Below are 14,995 nucleotides of genomic sequence, written 5' to 3'. Positions count from 1 at the left end.
TCATCTTTTTACTAGCTCTGTAATTTTGTCTTTTCCAGAATGTCATAAAGTTGGAATCATACAATATGTAGTTTTTCCAGATTGGCTTCTTTCACCTAGTAACATGCATTTAAAATCCCTCCATGTCTTTTCGTGGCTTGATAGCCTCATTGCTTTTTAGTACTGAATAACGTCATGCAGTCTGATGTACCACAGTTTATTTATTCATTCATCTACAGGAGGACATCTTGGTTGCTTCCAAGATTTGGTAATAATGAATAAAGCTGCTATAAACATTCATGTGCAGGTTTTTGGGTAGACATAAGTTTTCAACTCCTTTGTGTAAATACCAAGGAGTTTAATTGCTAGAGTATGTTTAATTTTCTAAGAAATCACTAACTTGTCTTCCAAACCACTAAATTTGTAAGAAACCACTAAATTGTACCATTTTACATTTCCACCAGCAATGAATGAGAGTTCCTGTGGTTTCACATCCTCCAGTTTTTGGTGTGGGCAGTGTTCTGGATTGTAGGGATTCTAATAAGTGAGCAGTGGTATCTTGTTTTAATCTACATTTCCCTGATGACATGATGTAGAACATCTTTTCATATGCTTATTTGCCATCCTTGTAACTTGGTGAAGTGTCTGTTAAGGTCTTTGGCCCACTTTTCAATTGGGTTGTTCGTGTTCTTACTGTTGAGTTTTAAGAACTCTGTGTATTTTAGATAATGGTCAGGTGTGTCTTTTGCAATTATTTTCCCCAGTCTGTGGCTTATTTTTGCATTCTCTTCACACTGTTCTTTGCAGAGAAGAAATTTTTAATTTTAATGAAGTCCACTTATCAAATGATTTATTTCATGGATCATGAATTTAGTGTTGTATCTAAAAACACATCACCACACCCAAAGTCATCTAGGTTTGTTCCTGTGTTATCTTACAGGAGTTTTACAGTTTTGCAATTTATATTTAGATTTGTGATTCATCTTGAATTCATTTTTCTGGATAGCATAAGGTAAGGCCTGTGCCTAGATTTATTTGCATGTGGATTTCTAGTTGTTCTAGCACTATTTGCTAAAAAGACTATCTTTGCTCTATTGTATTGCCTTTGTTCCTTTGTTAAAGAACAACTGGTGACATATATGTGGGTCTATTTCTGACCTCTCTATTCTGTTCCATTGATCTATTTGTCTGTTTTATCAATACCACACAGTCTTGATTATGGTAGCTGATAGTAACTCTTGAAATTGGGTAATGTCAGTCTTCCAACTTTGTTCTCCTTTAACATTCTGTTGACTATTTTGGATCTTTTGCCTCTCTACACATACTTTAGAAGCAGTTTGTCAATATCCACAAAACTTGCTGGGGATTTGATTGCTTCCCTAGGTCTCATTAGTTTATCTTCTGACTGTGGAAGGGTGAGTATTAGTATGACTCTCAAGACATTTCACATCACCCTCACTGCTTTCTTCTTTGGACAAATGATTCCCCTAACTACTGTAGTGCAAAAATGGACAGAAGTAGGATAGGACCCAATCAGTTTAACCATTTCCAGTGTAATTTCTTAACCAATCACCTACATGCTAGCCCCTACCTACTTCTAGTTTCCATTACACTGATTTTGGGTCACCACAGAATCATTCTAGTCTTTGGTAGGAAATCCTCTTCCACAATCTTCTCTTTTTTATGTTAATTTTTCTTTCATGAAAGGTTTCTCCAGATATTTTGCTTCTGACGTCCTGGTTTTTATTTGCAAAGTTTTGATGTATTATTTTTTCTTTCTTTTCTTCTTCCTCTTTCTTTGTTTTTAAAAAATGTTTTCTATCATTTCTAGTTATTTAGAAAAGTAGGGGAAATTAGTTCATGTGCTTAGTTTGCCAATTTAAGTCGACCTTTTCAACACTCTTTATTGTTATTAAAAACAAAGAAAACTGTTTTTGTGGCCAAATTTCAGAAGCACAACTTTTTAAAAAAAAATTGTAACAAAATATCCCCAGGATCTCCGTGATCACCATTTAATAACTTAACATAGTGGTTCATTCAACCATTGTACAGACAGGTGGACATATTTTTCCATGCCCAAACTATTGATACCTTCTCTATTGAATTTTTCACTGAAAACCCTACTTCTGGCAATTCTCAGTCTCATCAAAAATCCCTTCCTTTTTGTTGCTGCTCTTGTTTCTCTGCCTCTCATTACTAAAAGAAAACTGGGTTTTCTTTCCATTGATTTCCTGAACAATACAAACACAAGGCAATTTTGTGTAAAAGATCATTATGAAGATGTGGGGATAATAGAGGTTATTATGCCACATCGAGCAGAGCTGAAAACCTAATATTAAATATTACAACTCTGTATTTACAAATTGTTCTTCTCTGCATAAAGCATCGCTTACTGGTTGACTTAACTTCTGTGTGCTTTCCCCACTTCATGTCCCCACCCTCACCTTACCTGACAGCCTGCTACTAAGGTCCCTTTCTTAAATTAACTACTTACTTTTTCGATTAAAAAAAAAAATTCTTACTATAAGTCATTTGTGGACAAAGGAAGTGAGCTTTCATTACTAGAACTAATATTTAAATATTTAAATGGCTAATCGTTTTTTTTAATCTTTCTTGGTTCAACTACATTTTCGCCTTTGTTTCTTAAGATGTATTACGTATAACAGGGCACCTATGACAATATCTCTGAAGAAAACTGTCACTTTCGCTTGACTTGTGGCTCTGACCCTGATCCTTTGGAGGAACGCTGTTGAATATGAGGCATGGAAGTCACACGGACAAGAAAGCTATGAAGGAATAATCTTGCAGTAAAGGCAAAATCTGAGGGAGAAACTGAATAGTCCTTCCCAAAGTAAACACCTTACTCTGAAAGGGAAGACAAAAACAAAATCTCAAGAACTAGCAAGAGGTATCACAGAGGGACAAAAATATACCAGCAGAGCTAAAGTCAATCTCCTTAGGAAAGAAAAATTCAAAAATAAAAGGTCAAAGATTCACAGAAACTTGAAGCAGATCTATTTTCAGAGGTTTGTAACTTCCATGCAAAAAAACTAAAGGAAAAAAGAAAATCATCCACATGAATATATTTATGTGTATATGTCCATATACAACTATACAAGGTCAGAAAGAAGTAAAAATGACAAGAAACTCTAATCTTCGACATTTCAAAATTCCTTTCTGCTGAGATATTCTCATAAGGTATCTGTGCATTAATAAACAATTCCCATATTTCTCTAGTAATAGAAACTGATTACTAATGATACTAATGCTTATATGATCTAATAATTTTTGAAACTATGTAAATATCAATGTATATCTGCCATTTTAAAAAGGACAGAGAGCAAATTCATGTCCTAAAGTTATATACTATACTCTGTTCTTGATAGGAAGTGGTTATTTTCACTTCTTGAAGATATAATTTTCTTTTTTTTTTTTTTTTTTTTTTTTTTTTTTTAAAGATTTTATTTATTTATTTGAGAGAGAGAGAATGAGAGAGAACACATGAGAGGGGATAGGGTCAGAGGGCAAAGCAGACTCCCTGCCGAGCAGGGAGCCCAATGCGGGACTCGATCCAGGGACTCCAGGATCATGACCTGAGCCGAAGGCAGTCGCTTAACCAACTGAGCCACCCAGGCGCCCGAAGATATAATTTTCTGATTCTAGAAGTCACTCTTTCCTTCTGCCATGAAAAATCCACTAAATTTTTCATCTCATATCACAATCTTAAAATTGGTTTCTCCACTTAATTTATTTTTGTTTTAAATTTTTTTTTTAATGATTTTATTTATTTAGAGAAAGAGAGAGCATGAACAGGGGGAAGGGCAGAGGGAAAAGGAGAGGGAGGATCTCAAACAAACTCCACACTGGGGGCAGAGCATACCCTGAGATCATGAGTTGGACAATGAACTGACTGAGCCACCCAGACACCCCAGATATCTCCACTTAATTTAGAGTGTATTTACTAAGTAATCTGTATCCAAAGGCTTCAAAATTCTATTGCTTACACCTTTAAAAAATTTTTAAAACAGAAATGTGTATGTTTAAGATGCACGGTAATGATTTAATATACATATATGTAGTGAAATGATTACTATAGTCAAACTAATTAATATATAGTCTCACATAGTTATAATTTTTTTGTAATAAGAGCACCTGAAACATACTCTTAGCAAATTTTCAGTATTCAATATGGTTTTATTAACTATAGTCATCATTCTGTCCATTTGGTCTCTAGACTTATTCATCCTATGTAACTGCAACTTTGTACCCTTTGACCAACATCTCCCATAAATTATTCAGAATTTTTAAGAAAAGTTTTACATTCAGAGGGTAAATTCTTTGCTTTGTTTCCCCACTTAGATTTGTGTATTAATGACAGAGGAACTATATATTTCAAAATTTAGAGAGGCATAACAAAATCAGAAATGCATTCTTATACCACTTGCCCCAGGAACATAGAGTAAGTACGGAACTAGCATTTCTCAAGAAAATAGTAGTAATGACTTATTTCAGGGAAGGTATTTTTGGTCTGCTCCTCTGAATCATACCCTTGTTCTCTGGAATCACTAGAGGATGGAAACCAGTATCCAATCTCCTAAAATTCAAATCTCCTAAAAGTAAGATACCAGGCAACCTAAAAATACTTTTGAAGTATAGCTCTGTGACAGAAATTTTGCCATGAAATTATATAAAATTATCTCTAAAGATGAACTGCGGGAGGTGAGACTTTCCCGTTATGTTACAATTTCAACATAAGAGCCAGTGCCTTTCCTTTTGGGAGGGGGGATAAGAAAGGCACGTACTGTGCATTGTTAATACTCCATTTTTCAGACAATCAGTGAGCCAAATTCGGCCTCTCACTGTTGGGAATTCTCACTGATATACACAATGGTGCTGGATCTGTTTTGACTCATTAACTTGCTTCTTGAGATAGAAAGCTCTGTTGCCATTACACTTGAATGGTTCTGCCCAGACCCTCCATTTCCACATCTACACAGTTCAAATGGATCTTCTGCCTCTTGCATGTGTTGTTTTTGTTGTTACTGTCATTTGGACATTAATGAGATATTGGAATTTTTATGAGCCACTGACTAAATTTAGACACTCTGAACTCATTAAAATATATAATAAATAAAAACTAATACTTAAATTTTTAACAGTTTTTAAGATCTCTAAATTTAGAGAAATCATTAGGAATTGAAGAAATATAACATTGCTGAAATTTAGCAATTCTTCGATTCTACTTTTCTACTCTAGGAATATTGATTCTGGGTATTCTGATTATGAAAGTATCCAACTCATCATTGCATTTATGGTACATTTGTGTAATTATTCATTCAGCTCTATTCTCCCCATTTTTTTTTTTTTTAGATTTTATTTATTTATTTTGAGAGAAAGAGAGCATGCATGAGTTGGGGGAGGGGCAGAAGGAGAGGGAGAGAGACACTTAAGCACACTCCCTGCTGAGCACCAAGCCGAACGCCGGTCTCCATCTCATGACCCTGGGATCATGACCTGAGCTAAAACCAAGAGTCCAACACTCAACCGACTGAGCCACCAAGGCACCCCTCTATTCTCCCTGCTTTTTAGTAACAAACCAATTCTAAGGAAATCCATGGTTCCAGTGCAGGCACCCATTTCAGTTATAATAGACAGGAAATTAAGGTTTTATACCTCAGAATGATCTCCTTATCCATCTGAAATATCTTTTGCTGGCTCTCTAATCCACACCCATGGCATTTTCTCTCACTTTCTCTCTTATGCAGTTGCTCAGCCTCCACAACTCACAGTGGGTCTTACATTCATTTTGGATGGGGAAGAATTGTGGGGAAGAGTTTAGTTCTTGTCTAGTTTGAGTGAAATTGACATTGGATTTCTGTTTCTCCTCTCCTTATGGATTATTTATGATCATTAAGTTAGAAGTTTGATTTCATTATTTTAAAAATGTCCCTTTTCTGTAAGTTTGACATAAAGGGGACTTTACTCTGGGGATGGAGAGCTTCATTTATTTCACTTTACAGTAGAATTGCATTTTCTATTTTTCTGAATGTCTATTATGGAGATGTGGAAGAAACTATAGTTCTTTTTTGTTTTGTGTGAGCCCCAAAGCCCATCCAGGATCTCTCCCCCACAGATAATTCACCTTTTTAAAGAGGACCAACTTAGGACTTTACTCTAGAGACAAAACACTACTTTCAATGACTCTTTATTTAAGGAGAGAGACGGAAGATTTCAGCTGGCCCCCAAAACGCTAAGTATTCATTCTTCATTCACAAAAAAACCTTATTGGTTGCTACCAGGGGCCAGGCTCCAGGATAAGGATATAGCATCCTTATAATATATAAATATAAATATAAAATTAAATATAACGATCTCTGTCTTTATGGATTTTATATTCTAGTGAGGAGATGCAAACACTTAACTAGGTAAACAGGTTAAATACCTAGTATGTTGAATGGTGATAAATAGTAAGAAATTAAATAGAGCAAGGGACAGGGAGAGTTGGGGGATAGTGTTAAAGTTACAGATAAAGTAGTTAAGAGAGGCCTTTCAGAAAAGAAGACCTTTAAGGAAATTCTTGAAGTAAGTTAGAGGAGGAACCAAGTGGCTTCCTGATAGGACAGCATCCCAGGCAGGGGAAGAGAAGTCATTGCCCAGGCTCCATGTGGGAGTGTCCTGGCATGTTCCGGTAACAGTAAGGAAGCCATGTGGCTCAGGTGGAGTGACTCAGGGGGAAAGTAGGAGGTAATAAGTTCACCGTGGGAGAGAAGGGTGAGATCATTAGGGCCTGGAGGGCTATTGGGAGAGCACTGGTTTTCACTCTGAGTCTGATGCAAAGCCAATGGAGGATTTTGAGCAGAGGAGAGACACACTGTAAATAATTCAGATGAGACAATGATGGCAGTGGTGAAGGGGCGGCAACGGATTGCAACCTGTACACACTTGGCAATGGAAGCTGGCAGGATTTACTGCGAGATCAGATGTGTAGTAGATGATGACTCTGGGTTATGAAGGTTCTAATAGCCCTGAAGTTTGCACAGGGGCCTCTTCCTGTATTTGGTGACACTGAATTCAGAGTTCCATTAGGGCCCCACTGAGAAGAGCTGCTACCCCCTCTGCAACAGCTTTCTCATGAATGTACATTGACTCGTCCGGTTTCTCAGTCAATCATATGTATGCTAATTACTTCCTTGCTGAAATTTCTTACAAATGCTGCTCCACTCATAACTCTCTTTCTTGTTTTCCGTATAGTTATATATTTCTTTCTCCCTCTTGTTTTAAATGAAATTTTCTGTAATTTCAGTAAGAATTAAGGGGAGAGGAGATAAACACATGTGCTCAGTAAACCGTATGTTTCCTATTTCCTTTATGTAAAAAAAAAAAAAAAGGAAAAAAATTCACTGCTAAAAGCAAAGGGTAATAAGGCATTGTTTTAAGCATGTGCCTTAGGACTTGAATTCATCTGCCAGTAGCAGAGAGAGCCTGGCAATAGCGATAGCTTCAATAAAAAGGTTGTCTGTTTTTCTCTCATGTAAACAAAGTCTAATAGTTTTAATCCATGGCCAGGATCGTTAACCGTAATCAGCAGGGTCAGGCTCCTTTTCTGCTTTGTCACTTTCAGTAAGGGACATTCATTGTAATGGTCATCTCATTGTCTAAAATAGATGCTGGGGCTCCATACATAAACCCCACATTCCAGGCACAAGATATGAACAAGTAGAACAGGCACTGAGGGGTCTATGCTAACTGACTGTCCCTCTTTTAAGAGCCACTAAAATTAAATTATTGTTATTTTTATTAAATAATAATGGGATGATAGACATTAGTGAAGAAGTATCTTTGCTAACATCAATCCACAGGCTCTACTCTTCATTCATGAATCGACAGCAAAGTCCTACCAGATATTTTTGCAAAGAAGCATTTTAAAAATATGTTTTTGAACTCTGAAAATGACTTAAAATATCAGCACCATCCACAAAATGGAAAAAAAAAAAAAAAGGAATTATCTATTGAGATCTCCTGAAGTTTCTCACACACACAAAAAAAAATTGCCTGGAAATCAGACAAAATTGGCAAAGAAAATATATCACGGTGATTAGGAATAAGAGCTCTGGCACCAGATGCCAGAATTTGTATCTAACCCTGTACCACCACAATTCAGTGAGACCGTGGTCAAGTTACTTAACCTCAAGGTATCTCAGTTTCCTCATGTATCAAGTGGGTATAATAGGAATCCTTTCTACCTCATATATAAGAACTACAGAATAAATTATGTAAAGCACACAGAATGGTTCCTGGAACTCAAAATCACTTAATAAGTGCTACATAATTTCTATAATTATTTAAATACATCTCTTTGCTTCTGATTCTTCATACATTTGAATGAAAATCGAAGAGTTCTTTTGAAATGCATGTAGCCATAGCTGATGTGAAGCTGAACTTGAAAACATGTTTACTTCTCCTCAAAGAAATGAAATAAACTATTCAAATCCTAGATACAAACACCACACAAAAATGAAAAATAAAACATTCTTATCTCCGAACAGCAAATAACCCTGATGGTTAAGGCATGACAACATGTCCTATATAATTAGAGTTCAGAAGAACATGTCATACCTCTGTGCACATCCTCTCTATGAGGCAAGGTTTGACATGAAAGGTATCATTTTAAAGTTGCCCTTTTCCTCCAGTAAAACATTTAACATTTTTGCTCATAGCTATCCAGTGAAGAAAGTATTTGTTTATTTAGATAAAATATTCTTCATCCTCTATTAGAAAAGAATGGATATCCTTGGAAATAGGTGAGGATACCTGCTTTCCCCAGGAAATTATTCATATGCATATATAAAATTAGGCAGTGTCTTGTTTGTTACATATTTTCCACTTTTCTTATTTCTATTATATTTTCATTTCCCTATTGTTTTCATTCTGCTTTCCTTAGTTTCTTTTTTTCTCTCTCTTTCTTTCTCATTCTCATGCTCTCCCTCTGTAATTATTAGGATTTTAAAATTTTATTTGAGTTTCTTGACAGATGCACTATCGACATTTTAGGTCAGATAATACTTTGCCCTGCAGGTTGTTTTGTGCATTTTAGGGTAGTTAGCAGCATCCCTGACGTCTACTCACTAGATTCCAATAGCATCCCTATTCCCCAAACTGTGACAATCAAAAATGACTCCAGAAATTGCCAAATATCCCCTTTGGGGAAAAAATCATCCCCAGTTGTGAACTGTTAATTTACATAAATTTCCATTTGTCTTCCTATATATTTCTTGATTTATTTGGCTTTTGTCCTGCTTCATTTTGTGTTCTTTTCTGAACTTCAGTTCTTAGAGCTTGCTAGACAAGGAGTGTGGTGTACCAGGAAGATAGGGAAATGGCCCTCAGGAGATCTAGATTTAGTTTTCTATACCTAACTCTGGCAGTGTGACCTGGAACAACCTACACATCCAGTTTATCCTTGGTTTCTTCAACCATAAAATAGAGAGGTTGGACTAGATGATGTGGAACACTTAAAAAAACTTAAAATATTAAGGTGATATCTAAATGCACATGAGTGATTTCTAAGGCAAGAATTCAATATTATAATATTCAGTTTTTCTTTTTATCTTAGCTCTTTAATTTTACCAAAACTCTGTTTTGTTCATTTCCTTTCCTTCTATTTTAATATTCTATTTATGGTCTTGTCACAGTTTTTTTCTTAAAATAAACATGGCTTATACAGTCACTCTTTTTGTAGAGCTCTCCTTTCTCTTCTCATTTTCAAGTTTATTATCCAAATACACAGTTTTCCAAATAAACTTACAAACCAGAAAAGTAAGCACCACTCAGAAAGCTTAAGTTATTTTCTATAGCTTAGGGAGGTATTAATTGGTCACACTGAGCTAAATTTTGGAATGAAAATATAGGATCATTCTCTTGCTACATTATTTTGCCTTTTAAATAGGATAAGATGTAGTCACTGTTTTTGAAAACTTTACTAATTTAAGGTGAAATAGAGGACTTTTCCAAATCTGTTTTACAAGGTTAAAAAATGACAGCAAAATATTCAAAATTATCTATAAGACTCTTTTGAAATATGGATTATGCCAACTACATTTAATATTAACTTCACCCAAAATACATATTGTGAACAAAATAATTAACTAATGATAACAGTGCATATATACAATTAATACATGGAACCATACTCATATTGGCAAATGAGAGACTATATTAATTTGTTTTTCTTTTGCTGAATGTCTAATAAGCATTATAAAGACCATTGGTCTAAAGTATTTGTTACAAAGATGATAAGAAATAAAGCAGAACAAGTAAGTGGAGTCCAAGCATAGAATAGTAAGCAGTGTTGAGCCACTAAAGTCTTTGTTTGTTTTGAGCAGGAACATGACATGCTTAAGAAAAAGAATTTGGGAGTCATATTCAGTATGAATTTGTCCAGGGAGAGTCTGGTTGGTAAGAATTCCATTTATCTTGGTTGCAAAGGTACCAAATACCTTTGCTTCATATTATGGTGTTTTGTATGGTTGTCATGATTACTATTCAACATGCCCTTGAAGTCTTCCTCTTCGAATTTCCCTCCATACATTAGGAAATGGAAGATATAAAATACTAACATAACATAATAAAATTTTAAAAATAAATAAATAAAATATGCATGGCAACCTTAAATAAATAAATAAATAAATAAATAAATAAATAAAACATTTGCCATATGAGCAAATGGTCAAATGATCACAATAACCTAGGGATTTTAAATGAAATTAACTTGATGCTGAGTTACACGAGGAGTCAGTCTGGCAAAATTTGGTTCCAACCCTTTTAACATTAATCTTTTATCTCCTCATCTAAAAATAAATGAAGATAAGAATAACAATAATAATTGTTTAACCATGGAGATGTCATTCATCCAATGCCATCACATATGTAAAACAAAGAGAATGGTAGCTATTACAAAAAATGAGGTAAACAAAAAATAACTGCTTAATCTTAGAGGTGTCTTATTGATTCAATGCTATTACATATGTAAAACAACTAGAGTAGTTATCTACCAAAATGCATACTCAATTTATGCTATTTCCCTCTCTGTACATGGACCTCTAGAAACCACCTATCAATCTCTGTGAGTTAACCTAACATATAAATGTCTTCATGAATTTTCTTTATTTATGCGGGTATAAGAGAAACACATAAAAGCAGGGTAAAGTGTAATTTATTTTCCAAAAAGATGTACTGGGTGATGAAGAAGAGTATTATACCTGATTTGAGTATCAGTCAAATTCTAGAGGAGTGGTCAAAACTTGAGGGAAATATTCTAAACCATAATCCCTGCTTTGGGGCAAAGAAAAGGTATCCTTGAGAAAAGCAGGATTCACTACCATTCAAAATGTCAAATTCCTTTAAGATTTTTTTTTTATTATTTATTTGACAGCAAGAGAGGGAACACAAGCAGGGGGAGCGGGAGAGGGAGAAGCAGGCCCCCCGCGGAGCAGGGAGCCCGACGCGGGGCTCGATCCCAGGACCGTCAAATTCCTTTAGGGAACCAGAAAACAGTGGCTCCAAACCGCAGGCCACAGAACCACTTAGTTACGAATGCGTTTATAATTTGAAGGAAAAAACAACAGCATATGGTATAGAAACGGTGAAAGAGTTTCAGTTTGGATAGGAGAATCTTCAACCCTTTGGATAAGCTGCCATTTCATTCATTTGAGTTTAAAATTATGCAGAATCTCAGAAGTGAGACAAATGCATCTATATTAAAATGGGGTGATTTGGCAAATGTCCTGGGCTCCTAAGTTATTTTCTCCTGAAATGTATGTACATCCATTTTGTCTGTCCTAGGCATAATAGGTAAGGTAGATTCTATGTTTATTTATTTATTTTTTTTTAAGATTTTATTTATTTCTTTGAGAGAGAGAGAGAGAGAAACAGCATGAGAGGGGGGAGGGTCAGAGGGAGAAGCAGACTCCCTGCTGAGCAGGGAGCCCGATGTGGGACTTGATCCCAGGACCCTGGGATCATGACCTGAGCCGAAGGCAGACGCTTAACCAACTGAGCCACCCAGGCGCCCTAGATTCTATGTTTAAAAAACAAGTAGAAGGAGGAGAAAAAAGGAGGAGGAGGAGAAAATCCAGATTGTATGATTTTCATAATTTAGTTTCCTTGCTTTCTTGCATCAGCCAAGATCACTCTCTGGATACAGGCCCGCGTAAATATGTCCCTTTTTTATTTTCTTTCTTTTTTTTTTTTTTTTTTTTTTAAGATTTTATTTATTTGAGAGAGAGAATGAGATAGAGAGAGCATGAGAGGGGGGAGGGTCAGAGGGCGAAGCAGGCTCCCCGCTGAGCAGGGAGCGCGATGCGGGACTCGATCCCGGGACTCCAGGATCATGACCTGAGCTGAAGGCAGTGGCTTAACCAACTGAGCCACCCAGGCGCCCTATTTTCTTTTTTCTCAAGTACCATTATTCTGTGAGCTTAGTTTTTGATTTATAGAGAAACTAGTTGGCTCCGACTTGCAATGTTACATAAGGAGTTTGGGAGAGTTTTATACTTTGTTATGTGACAAAAGATGTGCTAAAATTTCTCTACAAGTGGTTATCTTTTTGCTCATTTGTGCTTTTCTTCTACCAATTTAACAAGAGTTGATGATATGAATCTCACTGTGTTAAGATTAGACAGAAATCTCAGAGCATAAAGAGATTTCAATACAAAGGTCAAAGAAAAAAATAAAGCCATTCATTTTTAAAATGTTAAATGAAATACATAGCAAGAAACTTGTATTACCTATAAATAAAGCAAAGAGCCCTATTATACACCTATTTTTTCTGAAATTACTGCATTATAACATTTGTCTTGGAGGGCTGTTTTTCTGTATTCTTTTTATGAAGTGAAATAAAGCAATGTAGGCTATATAAATAAGAAAATAAATTATTCTGATTATAAACCCTCAAGTCTTTTTGACTGAAGCAAAAAAACATCTGATCAATTTTGTATGGTAATTTTAGGTGATAAGCTTTCAGAGACAACACTGAATTTATTTCCTTGAAATGTAGTTTGGAGTTTGGTATGAAACAATTGGGCCATTCTGGATAGCATTTCATGCTAACCTGTTTGGTTTTTAAAAAAAAAAACAAACGTTTAATTTTGAAAAGAAATCAGATTCTAATCAGAAAGGAAAAAAAAACATACAAAAGAAATACTTAAACATAAGGTGTTTACAACTCTACTTTCAGATAATGATTTTAACTCTATTACTCTGTGTTTTAAGGAGTGTTATATTTCAAAATAAAATAAATTCATTTTTCAGTGTAAAATATTTTAGTTGACTGACTTAAATTTGAAAGTAGGAAAAGGTGATATTACTAAAATATAGATTCTAAATATGTTTAAAGTTCAATCTAATTATATTTGGTAAATATTGAAGATTGAGTAATTTATTTTACATACTAATTTATTCACAAATATTTATAGAACAAATACTGTGTTCCAGATACTGTCCTTGGCAGAGAACAAAACAGACATACCACATGCCCTCATGGATTTAAGAGACAATAAAAAAATAAGTATGTAATTTGTTGGGTTATGACAAGGGCCTTAGAGATAAATGGGAGAGGGATATGAGGCATAGGGAGTGATGGGGTGATGCTATTTTTGCCCCATCTGGATGATCTAGTTAAGATGATTAGAGTATAATAAGGTGATACTTGAGGAGAAACCTAGTAAGTGTGAGGTAATGAGCTATATGGATATTTGGGGTAGAGCATTACAGGTTAGAAGGAATAGCAAGGATAAAGACCCTATATGATGTGTCGGAAGAATAGTAAGGAGTCCAGTTCTACTGAAACTCACTGAGGGAGAATTTTGTAGGAGGAGATGTTAAAAAGATAACTAGGAGCCATATATGTGAGACTGCAAAGATTTTGGCTTTTACTCTGAGATATGAGAATGCTTTAGAACATTTGGGCAAACATATGACCTGATCTGACTCCATAAAAATCATATCTTTAACTGCAGGGTAGAGAGTACCTGACAGGGAACCTGGAGCAGAAAAAGAGAAGCCTGTTGGGAAGCCATTGCAAAAATGCAACTGAGAAATAATGTTTGCATCATCTAGGGTGATAGTAAAAGTGCTGAAAAGTGGTCAAAAGTCTGGTTGGATTTATTGGGAAGAGATTATAGAATTTGCTGATGGATGGGAGGAGGTTCTGAGGGAAAAAAACAAAGCATTTAATGATGAATCCATAGTTTTTGTCCTGAGCAACAGGAAGAACAGAGTTGCCAATCACTGAGGTGGAAACGATTGAAAAGGGAGCAGAGAAAAATGAAGTGGTAGTCAGCAGTTAAGTTTTGGCCATTTTAGGAGGTGGGAGATGCCCAGTAGACATAGAAATGGAGAGATGAGTACACATTTGAATAAGTCACAGAAGAAATCTCAGATAGATGTGGTGTCTAAAGGCATGATATTTAAATCTCAAATTAACCTAATATCCTACCTACCATGATCCTGTCTTAATTTAACATTCTGATATTTTGTATGTCATGGGTTTTTTATTACTTTGATTTTTGTCAAATGTAGCATTAAAATATCATTCATCTTATTGATTGAGGTTTTAGGCACCACCTTAACTTTTGTGCTTGCAGTGAGTGTCTCATTAGCCGCGTCTAGTCCTTCTTACTGACTCTCTTTGCTATAGACTTCTACAAACTCCTATGCAATTCTACCTTGGTCCTTGAAGAATTCAGCACCCAATACTCACTCCCTCCAATATTAATCCTGCCATAATTCTTAGAGATTTCAACTCATAATGATTTATTTCAGCTCATAAATGCTTTATTCAATACCCTGGCATCTCAATGCCTTGATCTTCTCTCCTCCAATGATCTTATCATCTATCCTGCCCCAGCTGCACTTCTGTTACCATACTGCAGTATGATATATGATTTGTCTCTATCTCATTCTCTAGACTTTGTCATTTTTGATAAATGCAATCCTTCCAGAATCTCAATCTTAAGCA

Source organism: Mirounga angustirostris, unplaced genomic scaffold (genome assembly GCF_029215605.1).
Source record: "Mirounga angustirostris isolate CCGP_5_RB_7025 unplaced genomic scaffold, mMirAng1.0.hap1 SCAF_5, whole genome shotgun sequence".
Classification (NCBI taxonomy): Eukaryota; Metazoa; Chordata; class Mammalia; order Carnivora; family Phocidae; genus Mirounga; species Mirounga angustirostris.
The sequence above is the reverse complement of the archived record's forward strand: the minus strand, read 5'-3'. Positions refer to the sequence as shown.